Source organism: Rhinolophus ferrumequinum, chromosome 4, assembly GCF_004115265.2.
Source record: "Rhinolophus ferrumequinum isolate MPI-CBG mRhiFer1 chromosome 4, mRhiFer1_v1.p, whole genome shotgun sequence".
NCBI lineage: Eukaryota > Metazoa > Chordata > Mammalia > Chiroptera > Rhinolophidae > Rhinolophus > Rhinolophus ferrumequinum.
In genome coordinates this window covers 14,221,001-14,240,413 of record NC_046287.1, presented here as the reverse complement: position 1 = coordinate 14,240,413, position 19,413 = coordinate 14,221,001, and positions in this window count along the sequence as shown.

Genomic DNA, 19,413 nt, shown 5'->3' with positions numbered 1-19,413 from the left:
GGCAGGGAGGCAGGTGTTATTAACTAGTAATCGTGCCACTCTTCACAGTGAAGAGAATTTTCTCGTGAGGTATGTAATCACCAGACCAGGTATATGTATGGAGTGGTCGGTGGTGGAATTGATCCAGGGTTGGGGATTTTCTTGATAGGCTCATCCAAGGAACAGAGATCAGAAAATGACTCATTAAGAGCCTGAACATAGACTCTCAGTACGACTGAAGGAAAACTGATTGTGATAAGGGAGGGAGAGAGTCAGGCTGGTCAGCCTTCTATCCTCTTTGTTTCTCTCTCTCCCCCTATTCCCAAACCCTTTGCTTGGCCATGGACCTTGATTCTGCCCGCCTGGTTCCTTCCCACTATTCCTTTCCTTAGCCTTGGATCCCGCTTCCAGCATCATTTACAGTCTATGCCTCAGGCACCACCTGTGAACTTCTGTCACCTGGAAATCTCTCATGGTGCTCAGCCAACCACCTGGGACCAGATCCCTGCATATTTCTGTCTCTATTCCAGACCAGGCAAGCATTCACCGCTTACCCTGGGCCCAGTGTTTGGCTTCTTGACTCTTTCCTGGAGGTGGTGTGTCTCCTCTCCAGGTGGGTCACTCTCCAGCCCCCATGTTCCACATGGTTAGGATGTGCTATTTTTGTGGGAGCCAGAAAAGAGAGGGTCAGAAAACATTACCTTATTTTTATCTCACTAAACTATGTCACCTGGAAAGAAGAAAAATCAATGTTTAAACACTTAGTCTCCTGCTGTTTGAGATTGAAAAACTGATAGCTTATTATCAGGTAATACAGAGTGGCTGATAAATGGTCATATATTCAAACATTGGTCATATATTCAAATTTTCTGGAATAATTCCAAGAAATTAGCCTATCCCTTCTCTATATCTTTATAATGTTTTACTGGATCCGAGAGGGTCAAAGCCAAAGCTAGTCTTGTATTTTAGGGATGCCAACAGGCTGCTGGCTCTCTGCCCTGGAGGGTTGTCCTGCTCTCTGCTTTGTATGCAGGTCATATCTGAGAGCTATTCTGCCAGGCTGCTGCGGGGTTTCCATCTGTCTTGATCTCAGCAGAACTTCAGGGATCGCAATAGGAGATTCGCGTGAACTGACAGGAGTTTTATTTCACCTGCTGTTGATGGTTGATAAAGAAGGCAAATGTGAAAATTCCATATATCCAGGTTATTCATTTTCTATCCAGTATTCATTCAATAAACGTTTATTGATCTCCTAAGTGCTAGGCTCTTACCCTCCTTGGTGCTAAAGAAACTACAGAAAACTCAAACAGACACAATTCTTTAGAGTCCAGTGGGGGTAGAAAGACAGTAATTAAATACTTTTCCAAGTAAATGTAAAATTTCTATTATAATCGGGGCTGTGAAGAAAAAGTTTATTGTGTTTTGAGAAGAGATGAGAGGAACCTGCCTTATTGGGGGCGGGGGTGGAGAATTTCTTAGAGGAAGTGACATTTGAGTTGAGATATGAATGATGGGTAGGAATTAACCAGGTGTAGCATGGGAGGGATGGGCAAAGGCCCAGAACAGAAAGGAAACGTTCCAGGAACCAAAGGATGGTTGTGGGCTTGAGTTCTGAGAGTGAGGTGATCTTTTACCCACAAGGAAGTGGGAAGCATTTAACACTCTTTAAACAAAGGAGGAATATGGTCGGTTTATATTTGTGAAAGCTCACTGTCTTTGGCTGTAGTATGGAGGATGGATTCAAGTTGGGAACAATGGATATTGGGAGAACAGATAAGGGGCAACCGAGATAGTCTAGCTGACTGACGATTGTAGGCTGCATTAGGGTTGTGCAGTCGACACTGAAAGTGCACAAGAATTTGCACTGCTTTTTGGTGACAGAACTCATGGGACTTATCGATAGATTCAACACAGAGAGAAACTGAGGGATGACAGATAATCTCTAGGCTCTGGCTTGGGTGACTGTGTGGATGGTGATGACAGTACTCACTCAGCAGGTGAGGGCAAAGCAGATTTAGTTGGTGAGGCCCTAAAATTAATATAATACGATCATGTGGATTGTCCTCATTTCATGTAAAATTCAGAGTTCCTAAATTATTAGTTTTTTTTTTTTTTTTGGAGTTTGGAAACACGTTATTTGTGAAAAGTGTATTTGTGGCTCATTTGACTGCATCATTGGAAATACTTGTAGTCAAAAATAGAAAAACTTCCTCTGCAGCAAGAGATGTATGGGTATTATTTGTATAGAAATAGATAGAACAAAAACTCAAACGGAAGTAGGAATTTAAGGCTCCCATAATGGAGGGGTGTGTGTGTGTGTGTGTGTGTGTGTGTGTGTCACTATGTGTGTGTGTGTCACTATGTGTGCGTGTGTTGTCTGTATGTGGGAATATATGTGGGCAGCTTATCGTTATTAGATGAGCTTATTTTCTTACGACCACGTCCATAAATTTGCTACAGTCTTCCCCCACCTTAGGGTGTCATGAGTATAGTAGACCTTATCCTCCTATGTAATGATAAATTGGGACAGATTTTCCCCTTATTGGTTTTATGGGTATTTCTTCTCCTTAAAATCTGGAATAATGTTTTTTCTTTAGGCTACTATAAATAACCATCGAACTTCAATGTTGAGTATTCCTGTTCTTCCTTTTTTTCTCCAAGTTTACTGCAATTGCTGTTTCGTGTTCAATGGGGCACTGGGTCCAATTATAGCTTTGCATTTAATTACAAACTTTGCATATGTATGCATTAATTAGAAGATTTTATTGCTTTGTATTTTATGGCTGGAGGTTGTGAACTATAGCAATCCTATATACCACTAAAGGGGATAATACAAATTTAGAATAATAAAAAGAAATTTATAATGATCAACTCAGGCATCCAAAGTGGTGTATAGAAAAATAATAAAGCATAAATACAATATACACAAGAGTCAAGCCCATTCTCCTTTAATTAAGAGGTTTAATTTTGTAAAGAAGACATTTAAAGATCTGGCACAATATACATTTGACACTTATTTAGGCTAAGGATCTAAAAGTAGAACTTTAAAGGTATGTTTAAATGTGCCTGCCCTCTAGAAGAAAAGGGATCCTGGTGTTAAAACCCAATGCTCTATAGTCATTTGAATATGAATAAAAGTGGTCTCATGAGGAGGGACACAGTTTGCTTGAAGAAGCTTTCAGAATCAAGAATCCTATTGGTACCAGAGAATGAACCTGAGTAACTTTGTAAAACAGTATTGTACCTGAATATTGTAAGACTAAAGACAAAAATCACTGTATGCAAATGCTGTAGTCTAGTTAGTAAATGTGTTTCTCACAGGGTTCACATATTTATTTTCACATATTTATTTATTTATTTATTTATGAGTTCCCATATTTACTTATATAATAAATACAATAAATAATAAAGTAGATAAGAAACTAGTTTTCTCACCTAGTTGTTGGAGAAAGACATTGCAAATAAGGAAAAAGGGAAGGCGAAAATGAAACCTGTGGTGTTGGCCTGAAATCAGAGTTATCAGTATAAACTCATGGCCTTCGGCACGTATACAACTAGATAGATACAAAACTAAAGAGTTTTGTGTGTACACATGGTTTAGTATACACACAGGTATTTCCTGGCTCTGTCTGCTGACAGGGCCTAAAAACAATGCCACTACAATAGCGGTGAGAGCATCTGGGCCCCAGATGGTGGTTCTTCAGTAAAAGGAACCAGGACTTCATCAAGAGGGGATTGATTCCTGGGATGGGGCAGGAGACAGAGAAGATGTCCCTGGAGCATCTTGGGGTATGAGGAATTGCCATAAAAGGAAATGTAACAATGTACCAAAGGAACAGTTCTTGCTACAAGGACACGGAGTCAACTTGATGAAACTCTCAATGGCCCAAACGATTTGAGTAAGAAAATAAACCATGAAAACATTACATTGTAATTAGAGGTTCCTCAGTGCTTATAAAGGGTCAGGCTCCTTGGAGAGGAGCTGACCCTAGAGATCAAGAAGAATGCCAAGAAGGAGCTTGGGGAGCCAGCGGAAGAAACTGGGCAGAAGTTGTTTTTGGTTATGCTGGAAAGTGGGAAAGGCAGTAGCCTCCTGAAGGAAGAGACCCTGTGATGACAGGCTAAGCAGGATAATGGCTAAGTGGGATAAGAGACTCTTGAGCTCTGATGGAAGCCCCACATTACTTAGTAGAATAGGTCCAAGTGGGAAGAAGATTCTGGAGCTTGGCTTAGGTTGGGTCACAGCGGCTGTAGCAGGATTATCCCACTTTCATGATTTGGGATGAGCAGACCAAATAGTCCCTTTGTTTTCTTCCCAAGGATAAAGAAATTTCATTTGGGAGAAAAGCGGATGAGCTTTCCAGGACTGCCTACACAGGGTGCCTGATCTGCACCTCTTTGCAGTGACGATACTGTCTCCTCTGTGAGGGAGGCGCCTCTGAGAGGATGCCTGAGAGACCTGCTGTTCTCTTACCTTGGGGCTCTCAAGAGCTCTGAGAGCAGACGACGATGAGGAATATTATGAATAATGCTGCAGACGTTGGATGTTAATTTTGAGGACTACAGTTACCTGCTGCTTTTCTCCAAGCTGGGATCAGGCTCCCCAGGTGGAGTTGTCTGAATAGCAAACATCAGCCCAGCGGCTTTCCTTAGTTCCTTTTATTGCTTTAACTAATTGCTTTAGATTCTGCTGACTATTTCCAGGATAAACCCCCTTCCAATTACTGTTGAAACTTGATGTAAATTTCTTCCTCAGAATTATAAGGGTAAATCACATAAAGGAAGAGCTGAGGAGCAAATAAAGCCCCTAGACTTGATAACATCAGTAACCTTCCTTTCTACCTCAGATGATGATATGATGATAGGATGAATGGATTTGTGAAGAGAAGTTTCTACAAGTCTGGTCCTTGGACTGAGACACTTTGCAAGATTACCTGAGACCAGTAAACTTCTCTAAGATTCGATAACAGCAAGGCTCTGTCTTCTTAAAGTTACCCCAGGCCAATATTGGTCCTGGTGGTGGTGGGGAAATGGGGTAAAGAGTGAGGAGGTTGGATGCTGACAAGCATTCACTCCCCATCTACTCTTAACAGAAACTTTCTTTTGTTCAGTAACCTGCCCTCCCCACTGCAGCCATATGGGGAAGCGGACCTCACCTCTCCCTCCAAGGGCCTGATGGTGCAGCATCTATCACTTGTTCATTTATTTAATAAATATTGAGAGAACTCTCTTAAGTACCAGGCATTGTTTTAGGTAAACAAAAAAGTTCCAAACCCTTAACATAATGAAGTTGACATTATAGTGCATGTGAAAAGAATATTACAAATAACAAAGCAAAACATATGGCAATAGAGCCGGCCCAGTGGCTGAGGCTGTTGGAGCTCCATGCTCCTAACTCCGAAGGCTGCCGGTTCGATCCCCACATGGGCCAGTGGGCTCTCAACCACAAGGTTGCTAGTTTGACTCCCGCAAGGGATGGTGGGCTGCGCTCCCTGCAACTAACAACAGCACCTGGACCTGGAGCTGAGCTGCGCCCTCCACAACTAAGACTGAAAGGACAACAACTTGAAGCTGAGCTGTGCCCTCCACAACTAAGATTGAAAGGACAACAACTTGACTTGGGAAAAAAAAAAATCCTGACATACACACTGTTTCCCAATAAAGTCCTGTTCCCATTTTCCCCCACCAAAAACCAAACAAACAACAACAACAAAAAAACATGGCAATAAAAGCTAAGGAGGAAAAAAGGCCGGAGGTGGGGTGGGGGGCAGAAAAGAATGCTGGCAGATAGTGTTGGGGACCGGTTGCTATTTTAAAAATGTGATCGAGGAAGGACTTGATAAAGTGACACATTAAGCTTCCCTTGTCTTGCTTTAAAATTAGGTCAATTCTGCTAATGAAACCAAAGGGGAAGTCTACTGGGGAACTTATAGGAAAACATTTCCTCACAACAAAGATAAAGAGACAGGAAGAGACAGTCTCTCTTTTTCCTTTGGATGCTGTTATAATTGGATGTGATGCCAGGAAGAGCTGCAGACGCTTTGCTACCAGCTTGATGACACCAAGAATAGAAGGGTGGAGAGAGAGAGAGAAAAAAAAATTGGACCTTGATTCTTCGTCTGAGACACAGACTTAACTAACCCTGAAGTGTGATCTGTGTCTGTGCTTCCTGTAATGTGAAATAGTAATTTTTCATATTGTGTACGCCAGTTTAAATCAGGGTTTCTTTTACTTGCAGCTGAAGTCGTCCTAACTGATGTAGAATGGGTCCTGATAGCTTTAACAGGCTACAATAAACCAGTTTGCAAATTCTAAGTAGACAGGAGTAAGAACTTATGACATTGGTTAGAACACTGGCATTTTTTCCTATACACAGTCTGAAGTGTAAGGTTAGCAACTTTTTCAATTTGAAGCAGTTGGGATAGAAAAATGCCTACCTGTTAGAGGTCATTTGCCTGAGACAGTGACAAAAGGGACTCCAGACACCATTCTCGAAACCCTCCTATTCAGGGAACCATAGTGCACATACCCTAGTTTACAAGCAAGTATGGAGAAAAGCTGTGTAGCTGGAGGGGTACATAGATACAAGTGAAGATTACTCTACAATAAATAAGAGTGGTGATTCCAGACACAGTAGAAGCACTGGTGGCTGTGATGGTGGTTGTGGTGGGATGTTGACCACACTGAGAGTGTGAAGTTAGCCTTTAAAACATTGTCATTGTAACTGTGAGCTTCTAAGAACCACAGTCTCTGAGTTAATTGCCAACTGTGTAGGCAGAATAATAATAGAATAACAGACCTTCCCTGCCAAGATGTCCACATCCTAATCCCTGGAACCTGTCAATATGGTGTATGATATGGCAAAAGGGACTTTGCAGACGTAACAAAGGTTATGGACCTTGAGAAGCGGAGATTATCCTGGATTATCAGGGTGGGCCCAATCTAATCACACAAACCCTTAAAAGCAGGAAATGTTCCCCACTGGAGTAAGAGAAATATGACAGATGAAGAGGTAGGAGAGATTCTAGGTACAAGACGCACTTGACCCACCTTTGCTGGTGTTGAGATGGAGGAAGGGAACCATGAGCTAAGACATGTGGGTAGCCTGTAAAAGCTGGCGATGGCCCTCAAATGACAGCCAGCGAGGAAACAGAGATGTTGGTCCTGTAGTCGCATGGAACTGAATTCTGCCAACAATATGAATAAGCAAGGAAACAGATTCTCCCCTAGAGGGTCCAATAAAGGAATACAGCCCTGCCCACTCCTTGATGTTTACCTGGAGACCTGTGTCAGACTTCTGACCTACAGAACTGAGATGATAAATGTGTGTTGAAAGCTGCTAAATTTGTGGTAACTATCACCCCTGTTTGGATTTTTGAATTATAGTTGACATTCACTATTATTTTGTATTAATTTCAGGTATAGAGCATAGTGGTGAGACATTTATATAATTTAAGAAATGATCCCCCTGACTAGTCTGGTACCTACTTGGCACTATACATAGTTATTATCGTATCATTGACTATATTTCTTGTGCTTTACATCTCCATGATTATTTTGTAACTACTAATTTGCACTTAATGCCTTCACCTTTTCCACCCTGCCTTCCAACCCTCCTCCATCTATCACCCCAATAAATCTAGTACCCATCTGACACTATACATAGTTATTACAATATTATTGCCTATATTCCTAATGCTATACCCTACCTCCCCATGACTACTTTGTAACAATCAATGTGTACTTTTTAATCCCCTCTCTTATTTCCCTCCCCAACCCTCTTTCTATCTGGCAACCATCAAAATGTCTTCTGTATCTATGAGTTTGTTTCTGTCTTGTTTGTTTATTTTGTTCTTTAGATTCTACATATAAGTGAAATCACACTGCATCTGTCTTTCTCTGTCTGACATACTCCACTTAGCACAATACCTTCCAGGTTCATCCATGCTGCCGCAGATGGTGATAGCCCATTCCCTTCCATGACCAAGCAATACTTCTTTGTATATATGTACCAACTACTCTTTATCCATTCATCCATTGGCAGACACCCAGGCTACCTCCACCTCTTGGGCATTGTAAACAATGCTACAATGAACACATTGATGCGCATGTCCCCTCAAAGTAGCATTTTGGGTTTCTTTGGATAATTACCCAGAATTGGGATTACTGGGTCCTTCTTTGTCACTTGTTATAGTCTTTGCATTAAAGCCAATTTTGTCTGGTATGCTACCACAGCTTTTTCTTTTTGTGTCCATTTTCATGAAATATCTTTTTCCCATCCGTTTACTTATATGAGATATGATCAAAACATACAATGAATGTTTAAGTAAAAAAAAACTTATTATAGTAAAAGACACATTGGATTAGTCCACCTCAAAATATTCCCCCTCACTTTGAACACACTCATCCCATCAATTCTTGCCACTTTCTGAAGCAGTTCTGGAAGTCCTCTTTCGTGAGTGTCTTTAGTTGTACTGTCTTGTCTGCCTCGATGTCCTGAATCAATTCAAAATGTTTACCTGTCATGGTCATTTTGACTTAGGGGAAGAGCCAAAAGTTGCACGGTGCCATCTGGTGAATAAGGTGGATGAGGACACACCATAATGTTTTTATTGACAGAAATTGCCGTACCAGAAATAATGTGTGACACAGAGCCTTTCTGTTGTGATCACAAAATACGGTGAACGCTGCTGTTGAGTGCCATCCAACGGAAAAGCAGGGATCTTCAATATGGGAAACAATGTGTTGAACCTTAGTAACAGCGTATGACAAGTTTCAACTTGTTCGGTGCAGTCAGTTAGGTGTGAGCTACAGTTGAGAGAAGGTGTGTTTTAGTGTGCCATAAATCATCCTCCATCATGACAGTGCTCTGTGTCACACATCATTTCTGGAACAGCAATTTCTGTCAAATAAAAACATTATGCTGTTTCTCCATCCACTTTATTCACTGGATCTGGCACTGTGCGACTTCTGGCTCTTCCCCAAAGTCAAAATGATTCAGGACATCGAGGAAGCATGACAGCACAACTAGACACTCATGAAAGAGGACTTCCAGAACTGCTTCAGAAAGTGACAAGAATGATGGGATAAGTGTGTTTGAAACAAGGGAGAATATTTTGAGGGGGATTAATGACAATGTGTCTTTTACTGTAATACATTTTTTAAAAAAACTATTGATACAATAGGCTTTTTAAAAAATTTTTTTATTGGGGATTATTGGGGAACAGTGTGTTTTACAATAGTTTAGTGGTTACCAGAGGGTAAGGGGGGGGAGATGAGGATAAGGGGGATCAAATATATGGTGATGGAAGGAGAACTGACTCTGGGTGGTGAACACGCAATAAATTTGTTTTGATTTAAACATTCACTGTATTGTTTGATCACACCTTGTAGTCCGTGTGTCTTATGATCTGAAGTGAGAATCTTATAAGCAGCATATGTAAGGGTCTTATTTTCTTATCCATTCAGCCACCCTATCTTTTGATTGGAGCATTTCATCCATTTACATTGAAAGTAATTGTTGATAGATACGTAGTTATTATCATTTTATTGTTCACATTTTTAATATTTTTTTTCTTTTGGTCTTAAAGAAGTCCCTCTAACATTTCTTGTAGTACTGGTTTGGTGGTGAGGAACTCATTTAGCTTTTTCTTGTCTGGGAAGCTTTTTATCTGTTCTTCAATTCTAAATTATAGCTTTGCTGGGTAGAATAGTCTTGTTCGTATGTCCTTGTTTTCATTACTTTGAATATTCCTGCCAATCCCTTCTGTCTTGCAAACTTTCTGTTGAGAAATCAGCTAATAGTCTAATGGGAGCTCCCTTGTAGGTAACTAATTTCTTTTCTCTTGCTGCTTTTAAGATTCTGTCTTTGTCTTTCACCTTTGGCATTTTAATTATGATGTGTCTTGGTATGGGCTTCTTTGGGTTCATCTTGTTTGGGACTCTATTCTTCCTGGGCTTGTATATCTATTTCTTTTGCCAGTTTAGGGAAGTTTTCTGCCATTATTTCTTCAAACAGGTTTTCAATTCCTTGTTCTGTCTCTTCTTCTGATACCCCTCTGATCTGAATGTTGTTATGCTTTATGTCGTTCAAGAGGCCACTTAAACTCTCCTCAATTTTTTTGGATTCTTTTTTCTTTTTGCTATTCTGATTGGGTGTTTTATACTACCTTATCTTCTAAAACCCTGATTTGATCTCCTGCTTCATCTAATCAACTGCTGATTCCCTGTAATGTATTCTTCCTTTCAGTTATTGTAGTCTTTATTTCTGACTGATTCTTTTTTGAGTTTTCTATCTCCATTTTTTAAGTTTTCTATCTCTCTGAAGTTCTCCCGGAGATCATTGAGCAATCTTATAACCAGTATTTTGAACTCTGCGCCTGGTAGATTGCTTATCTCCTCTTTGTTCAGGTTTTTCTTTTCTTTTCTTTTTTTTTTTGTCTGGAGCTTTTTTCTGTTCTTTTATTTGGGACATGTTTGTCTCCTATTTTGGCTGCCTCACTATGTTTGTTGCTATGTAAGGCTGCTATGCCTCCCAGTCTTAGTAGAATGGCCTAATGTAGGAGATGTCCTGTGGAACCCAGTGGTGCAGTCTCCTTGGTTACCAGAGCCAGGTGCTCTAGATGTATCTCTTATATTGCTTGTGTGTGCCCTCCTGTTGTAGTTGAGATTTGATTGCTGTTTTCACATCAGTGGAAGGGATTGATCCTCAGGCTGATTGGTTGTGAGGATGGGCTGTGACTACAGTGGAGGAGCTGTGGTGTAGGGGCTGCCCCTACACAGCACATTTCACTTTCGTGGGGGTCTGGTGCCTGCCCAGTCTACCCTTTAGGTGTGTTTCAGCCCAGTCCAAAGCTGGCCTTTGGGATTGCCAGCCCTGGGGCCTCCAGAGAGGGGACCTGCTGCAGGCCAAGTTGAGCTGCAGTTGTGCCCTGCCTGGGGCCACAGGCAGGAGCCACAAAGCAATCCTGAGATGTCTGCTGCCTACACTGGGCTTGGAGGTGCCTTAAGAGGCCAAGCTACAAACCAAGGCTGGCTGTTGCTAGTGCTGGGCTTATGGCTACTCAGTCAGAGGTACAGGGCATGCCAAAGCCATCTACAGTTTGTTTGGGTTTTGTGAACATTTGTGAAATTTTAGGAGTCTTCAGCATGAGCAAAGGCAGTCCATTTATACAGAAAAACCACTGGAAGCAGCTTGGTTGTGCTCAAAGTTGGGTGGGGTGTGGTCTCAGAATCACTAGGGTGTGAAGATTGAATGGTGTTTAGCCAGCTTGATGGAGACTCAGATATAGTGGTCACCTATGTCTGCACGAAGGGAAGGGGAGGGCTCAACAAAGAAACAGTGGCTTCTGCCAGATTCTCCGTTCCCTCTAGCCCTCATCCTGAAGCTAGACAATTCAGTTCCTCCCTGCATCCCTGGTGCCTTTTTAGCTGTCTCCCCAACACTGGAGATCAGAGCCGGTGATTCTGTCAGTGAGTAAGTCCATGCACAGGTCCTTTCAGAGGAGCACTGCGACTCCAGCTGCCCTCCATCACAGTCAGCCAAATCTCTGTTTGTTTCCATAGCCGGAAGGTATGGGGACTTCTCTCCCTGGCACTGGAATCCTGGGCTGAGGAGAGGCTGAGACCCCTTGCTCCTCAGGGGAGGGGGCCCTCCACAGTTAAGATATTCCTCCTGATTTTTAGTGGTCATATGTGGGTGTGGGACCAGCCCGTTCCCTGTCTCTCCCTCTCCTACCAGTCTCAAGTTGGCTTTTTTTGTAAGTCCGTAGTTGTAGGGCTTTGGTTCAGCTAAGTGTCAGGTAATTCTCAATGGTGGCGGTTCTGTAGTTCAGTTGTAATTTACATGGTCCTGAGAGGAGGTGAGCACAGCATTTACCTACTCTGCCATCTTCACTAGTTCTATAAATAAAGTTTTATTGGAATTTAGCCATTCCACTTATTTGTGTATTGCCTGTGGCTGGCTTCCTGCTCCAATAGCAAAGTTAAGTAGTTATGACAGAGACTGTATGGTTTGTAAACTTTTAGCCTATTTACTATCTGGACTTTTACAGAAAATGTTTACTAACCCCAGTGTTAGAGAATTAATTATAAGAAAGTCATGATGAATCAGGTGCAGAAAGGGTAAGAAACCAGACAACCAACAGCTGGAAACATATGGTCCAGGGGAAGGAAGGAAGGTGGCAGGCACAATTTTCCTTGGTCACTTCAGGTAATAAAGAACCAGATAAACAAAAGCTCTGTAATTGTTACAAGGATAAGTCCTAATATGCTGCTTATGAAGTTCACTGAAACTCTGTCCTAGAGTGCTGTTTCACACAGCCTTGGCAAGCCAACCATCGGCTGCCCACACATCTTAGTCCCTTCAATTATTATCCAGAGATATCCAGGTGTCATACACAGAGAACAAAGCAACAGTCCCAGCTTTGACAGGGATTTCTCCTCCTATGATATTTCATACTAAGCCTCATTCACACCCAATACGAATGTAGTGCTGCTTTTAAAACCCATTTCACATTTTAAAACCAGTTCCGTTAAGCATGACTTCAGCTGTCACTTCTTGTTATTTTTGGAGAAGCTTGATGCTCATAGGTTTGAAACATCCCATCCATTTGTTCAATGGGCTTCTGATAACTATCCTTGCCCACTGGGTATGAAGTCGACACCAATTATGCAGGTGACTGACTTAACGATAGAGTATTTTAGAACAGCCCACAATGCCTTGTAGTTCTTACCTGGCCTGCATGTGTGGCACTTAAAGGTCTTTGAAACTGGTGTGATTTTACTGTTGCTGCAAGTGAGGAGTACAGGGAGAATCTGGGAATGAACGGAAATTGATAGTTGGCTCAGAGCTGTCTGCACTGCAGATGTGGTCTGTAATCCCACTGGAATCAAGAGAAGTAGGCTTTTCAAACGTTTGCTACATAAGCCTTGTTATCACTGAAACAGACCACTTGAGATGGAAGTACATCCAGATTTGCTGCTGATGTTAGCTCACCAGGACCCAGCTCTCCATTCAGGTACATTGATATGCATATTCACTCTACTGGAAAAAAAAAAAATCATTTCCTCTTCTACCCTGGGACTCCGCTTCTGTAGTCTCGGAATCTGCTATTTTATACCCACCTGCTGGTACAATATAAGCAGCCTCAATAGGTATCAAGCTATGAAAAGCTCTGAGGAGCACTACTGCAGTTGCGAATTGCTTCTTTGCTCAGTACTGTTTGGTGATGTAAGATGGACTGCCAGATTAGCACAGGCACACAGTGTTTGTGTAAGGAACAGGAAGGGTGATTTTCCCTGCTTCTCCTCCCAGCTATTTCTTACCAGTCCCTTTGCTTCCTATAAAAGTGAGGTATTTGTTAATGTCATTTCTTAGTGGAAATTCAAAGAGCAGAATCACTGACTCGAGCCCAAAGTGAAACTACTCTGTTTTTTTTCTGCCCTCATACTGCCAGATAAGAGCCTCTGACATGACTGGCCAAAGAGGCCACTGGCCTCTGCCATGGCTGGCTGGCTCGTGGAAGTTTCCAGCATGGCAGTTTGCTGTTCTTTGATGTTTTAAATCATGAACTAACTAAATAAACATAGCCACCCTTCCTGAATACGGAAAGTTATTTCCAAAGCACAAAAATAAGAAAACAGGTAGAATTACGGACAGCCCAGAGGGAGGTTTGGAGGCTGCCTCATTCTTTGGGAGACTTGTGCAGCCTGTGTGGGTAATCTATGTTAACATCTTGTCTTCAGGATGTTGACTTCACTTTGATGCAGACATTCTAGAAAAGGATTCATTTCTTCTTCATTTCAAAGCTGTTGATCTGGCTGAGACAATAGCTGCTTTAAATAGAAGACTTTACACTTGTCTGGGTAAATTCTGTTCCAATTCTTGTTTTGGCCACAAGTCAAAGATAACAGCTGTGTGCTTGTGGGTTCACTGAACTCTATGTGCTTGTTGACTGCCTTACCAACCACAGGGATTAACCAATAATTAGAGCATTTCGGGTCATCTTGGGAAGAACAGACTTTCCTCATGTTTGGAAAGGTGATGTGACCTCCCTCTGATTTTCCCAAACGTGGATCTGTCAGTGACTGCATGTGAAGCTGAATATACGAGATTGGCTTCACAGCCACGAAGTTCTCCCTTTCCCAAAATATCACCTGATAAGTGGAGGCTTAAATCTAGATTTAATGTTGTTTAGCTTAACTCCAGTTCCGCGCCAGGCCTGAGCCATGATAAGAGGCAAAAGTACTTGTTATTCCTAGAACAACATCAGCATTTCTGATCATAATGATTTGTGACTCAGACCTTGAAAGCTGTGGGGTTTCCTCCTACTTGAATCAATACAAGTTTACATAAATATATATTTCTGTTTTCCTTTTGTTCTTGCTTCAGCATTTATGTTTGGTTGCTGCCAACAACAGGCTATGGGAGGGTGGGGGGAAAAGAGAAATGGAGCATGTTTCATAAGAGATGCTTCATAAGAAACGAATGGGTAGGTTTTAATTTTTTCCCCAATTACGACTTGTTTGTTTGTTTCGTTTATGAAGGGTGGTGTGTTGGACTTTTCACTGGAAAAGATAAAGTTTACCCTATGTATTTAAAAATATATAGCCGTTCAAATATTATTGCATTTGACTACGAACTAAAGGCGTTCCTGTCAAGTATAATGAGTATCACCATCCATAGGTAACATCTGATTATAAACTAGAGTCACACCTACATGAGCTGCTCGTGCATCAGGGTATTTGGTGTGCTCGAGCTTTTCAGCGATAAAGATCCTAAAGTAGTAACCCAACAGTGAAGTAGAGCCTGGTTTTTTACTGATGCAAGAAGCCAGTGAGCATTCCCTCTACATTCAAATCTACCTCAGTCAGGGAGACAAGGTTGACAAGAGACATGGTGATTATTTTTTGCTTGATTTTATGCCATGGACGAATCTTTCACTTCCATTTAAATAACTGTAAAGATGAGGCAGAGACCACCTTTTGAAAGACTCACCTGTAGGACAGTCCATAGTAGCCAGCAACAACCCAGACCTGATGCTGTATTTCACTCTGCTGGGGGATGTGTCTGGACACACCAACAGATGCAACTTTCTGCCACTGTGCTCTTTGTGACACCTACAGCACCTGGCTTAGGTCACACATGGGGTCTGAAATTCAGACCCCCGCCCCTTCTGCTCCACAAACACTAGGCCCCTGGGGCTGCATCTGCTCAGGGTTGGGGTGCTGATGTGTCTGCATTTTCCATATTGGCTAGTGGTAGCTCTGAACAAGTTTGTGCTGCTTGGCGTCAGTCTGAATCCAAACCCTCTACCTTAGTCATCTCTGACGTCCCTAACCTGAAATCCTATCTCAGGAAGAAGGTAAATGAGTGTTTGTTATTACTGGTTAATACACATATAGTTTCTATGTCTGGGTTCATTTAGATGAAGTCCAACTACATATAGGTATTTGTGTGGAATAGCCACATATGTCCCATTTATTTCTTTAAGAATATTTTCAATGGCATTTTATACTGAAAGGGAAAAATTAGAACTGACTTGAAGGCTATGTCCATATATCGTATTCTGCATGGTGTTAACCAGTATGTGATCACTGAGGTAGATTCTTGAAGTGTGACCCAGATCAGGAGTGATATTACTGGTTGGTAACAAGGAATCCTGCCCTAAAAGCCACGACAGGAAAACATCAGTGGCATATTCTGATCCCTGAAGATGTATATTCAGAGAACAGTGCGTGTCACCAAGCACTTTACTGTATTTTGTCCCCAAGGGTTGTTGCCTACGCTGGTTCTGAGAACAAAGGGATCTGAATAAGCCAGGACTGTTGAAAACTTCCTTCGAACGTGGAAAGTGTGTGTCCACCTAGAGGAGACTGAGAAACACTCATCTTCCTGAAATAAGCCACATTCTGTGTCACATTTCCTGTGTGCTTGGAGCATCCCTCTAGGATTGAAGGCACAAAGTGAGGTGATAGAGAAAATTCATCGAATCCTCGAGATGGCTGTGCTTGCAAATTATTTCTGTGTGAAGATTTAGAATCTGGGGAGAGACAGGAAAGTGTGCAGCAGGGAAATTTTTCCCTCCTCAGCATTTCCAGCAATGGAGTGATTGGTGTGAGAAATCAGCTGTCATGCCGAGAGTTAGGTGTAGCATCACAAACGGTCCTTCAAGTACGCCCTGGCTTCTAGTATATTGGTCTTTAAACTGTGGGCCCCCTTCAGTCGTTTTCCTCACTACCTTCACGTCATGTTGTCACACAGGGGGTGTAGCAAAAATAATTGCAAGTCTCTATCCGCTAATATGTTTAATCTGATTAATTTTTGTGCTGGTGTTTTTTCTCTTCAAAGTGCCTTTATCTCTCTTACTTCTGGTAATACCACACAGGTGCTCATTTAACAATGAAAACCGACCTCCAGAACACCTTCTTGTGTTGTGTGAGCTAAAATGAATTTAATGACTACAGCAGAGCAGATCTTTTCCTAACATGCAGGAATAAATTATGATTTAGTTTTCTAGGGACCAAAAAAAAACACACACGCACACACACACAAAAAACACCATGTTTCTATTAAAGAAACAGAAGCCAATTTTTAAATATATCTGGTTGGATGTTATTAATGATCAATACTAATATTATCCTCATTTTATTCCTATATGGAAGTCAATCCTTCATACCTACCTAAATTATATATATATATATATATATATATATATATATATATATATATATATATATATAAATAAGCATTTGGGGTAAAAAATAAATCAATGGATGTGGTATAGAATTCTCTGCTTCTCATCAGGCTTTTTGCCTTAAATCATTAGTCAGTATTTAGTCAGTGGTATCTTTAGCTTAAGGAAAGAAGGAAGGAAATAAATGTTTTTGAAATGACCTACTATGTGTCAGGCACTATGCGTGTATTAGCTGCTTTGTATTTGTTATCTCATGTAATACTCCTGTGATGACTCTGTGAGGTACGTGGCGTTTGGATTTTACAAATGAGGGAGCGGAGCAAACTAGAAGTAATTGAGGGAGTAGAAGAAAGGGGACTAGGGTTTCGGTTGTGAATCGTTTGGGTTCTCACTTTCATAGGCTTTCTGACATGGAATTACAGTGGTCCCATGTGGCACTTAGAAGGGGCAGAGCACAGTTTTCTAGCAGTGAGGAGTTGTTCCCACTGGGCGACCATAAATGTACTGCTGGATCCTCTGGAATGAATTGTCTCTGAGTCTCTGCAGGAGGATCTGCTGATGCCAGCGCAGGTGAGTGTGCAGAGGAGGTAAGTTTCCTTAGCTTCCACTTTGGGCCCATGATGACACAGCTCCACCCAACTCGAGCGCTCCAATATTGTACAAATAATAAGGACTGACACTTACTAAGCACGTACTCTGCGTCCAACACTGTTCTGATGGACTGACAGGTATCAATCAGTTCATTTCACCCCCAGACCCTGCAAGGTAGATGCTAATATCATTCCTATTTCACAGGTGGGAAATCTGAGGTAGTGGTTGAGTAGCATAGAGGTGAGGTCACTTGTCAAGGTCACAGAACTCGTAGTGGAATTGGGGTTTGATCCAAGGCAGGCGGGCATCAGAGTCTTATGGCCTTTCTCCCGGGACCTTCAGAGTTGTCCTTTGAAAAGCTGACTTTTTGGGATGAGCCTCTTGTCCCCAGGACTCTTCTTACTCACCTCCTCCTTCGTAGTCACCTCCTTCTGACTTACTTTCATTCTGGGGGAATCCCTCCCTCTCTCTTAGAGGGACTTCAACTCTCTTCAAACCCTGTTTTCCTTCTGTTCTTGCTGAGTGGATGGCCCATTAGTGGGTTCAGTTCCCTTGGAACCCCAAGTGTTAGCAACTGATAAACTAGCTTCCCTTTCCTGGGGGAAGAGTAAGGAGGTCTCAATCCTCAATTTTATAGGAGGTGAGCAGAAATGTTTGCCTTCCTTTCCATTGCCTTCCTTCCTTTTAATGCAGCAAAGAGAAAGAAGAACAACAGAAGAGTTGAATTTAGATAAGTCACTGCCTATTTGCCACAGGGGTAATCAAAGAGTGGTTCACAGAACTATAGTAAGCTTCGGTTTGGGTGTCTGCCTTGGTTTACATCTGCATTCCTCTACATATCTATTATGTTACCCCGAAAATAAGACCTAACCGGAAAATAAACCCTAGCATGATTTTTCAGGACAACATCCCCTGAACATAAGCCCTAATGAATCTTTTGGAGCAAAAATTAATATAAGACCCAGTCTTATTTTCGGGGAGTCATGGTAGTTGGCTGAATACATAACTGCTCCTACTCCTTGGCTTGTCAACTATAAAACAGGTTTAATTTCTAGCTCACTGCATGGTTGTGAGAATCAACCGTGATGCTGTATATAAAGTGCTCATCACAGTGCCAGCAATGATAAGCTTTTAATAAAATATGTTTTCATTCATTATGATTATCAAAGCACTGGATGACTGACAGCCCCTGTCTTAGCGAACACTTTGCTATATGGAAAGCGCCTGGCAGTGTGCTTCATACACACTTTCTAATCTTCACAAATGTTTTATGGGACATGGACATCATTTTCCTCTGTGCTTAAGTGCTTTTACCAAAGTGCCACAGCTGGGAAGAAGCCGTGGTGGGATTGGAATCCAGCCTTCAGATATTGACCATTGTATTTTTGCCCATGGCCAGAAATAGAAGCAAGACGACTCAAGATGAATCCAGGTTTTGGAGGCAGACAGTAGATTCAAATTCCTGATAGCTAAGTGAACTTAACTCCTCTGAAGTCTCTGAGTTTCTTCAACTAGAAAATGGCAATAAGATGACCAATCCTGCCGGACTTTATTTTTTTTAATTTAATTTATTTTTTAAATTTATATTTATTATTATTATTATTATTTTTTTTTAAGGAGGGCACAGTGGCCCATGTGGGGATTGAACCGGCAACCTTGGTGTTATCAGCACCACGCTCTAACCAACAGAGCTAACCGGCCACCCAGGACTTTTTTTAAAAAAACAAACAGAAAAACAAATGAAGTCACTATCAGGGTCTGGCATGGATGTTACATAGGCCTGACGCGAACAAGGTTCTCATTTCCTAGAGTGTGAAACACTTGAAGTCAGAATGGGTTTGGGTGTTTGTTGTCCCTACACGTCAAGGAAGCTGAACAATGGGTTTACTCAGTATAACGGAGCTACTTTAGGAAAAAGGTGCCCTGCTTGCCAAATAGTAGGGCAGGCAATCTATTTCTACAAGACCTCCTTTTCCAATTGCAGGAAATACTCTGAATATAGAAGACATAACCACCAATGACTATCTCTTTTAAAGGTAAACCTGATTCTTTTATGATCTGAAACTCTAAATTAACTACTTCTAGTTCAGCAGTTAGAATAATGCAGTCATGAAACCAAGGATGGGCGAGGTCCTGAAGGCACGAG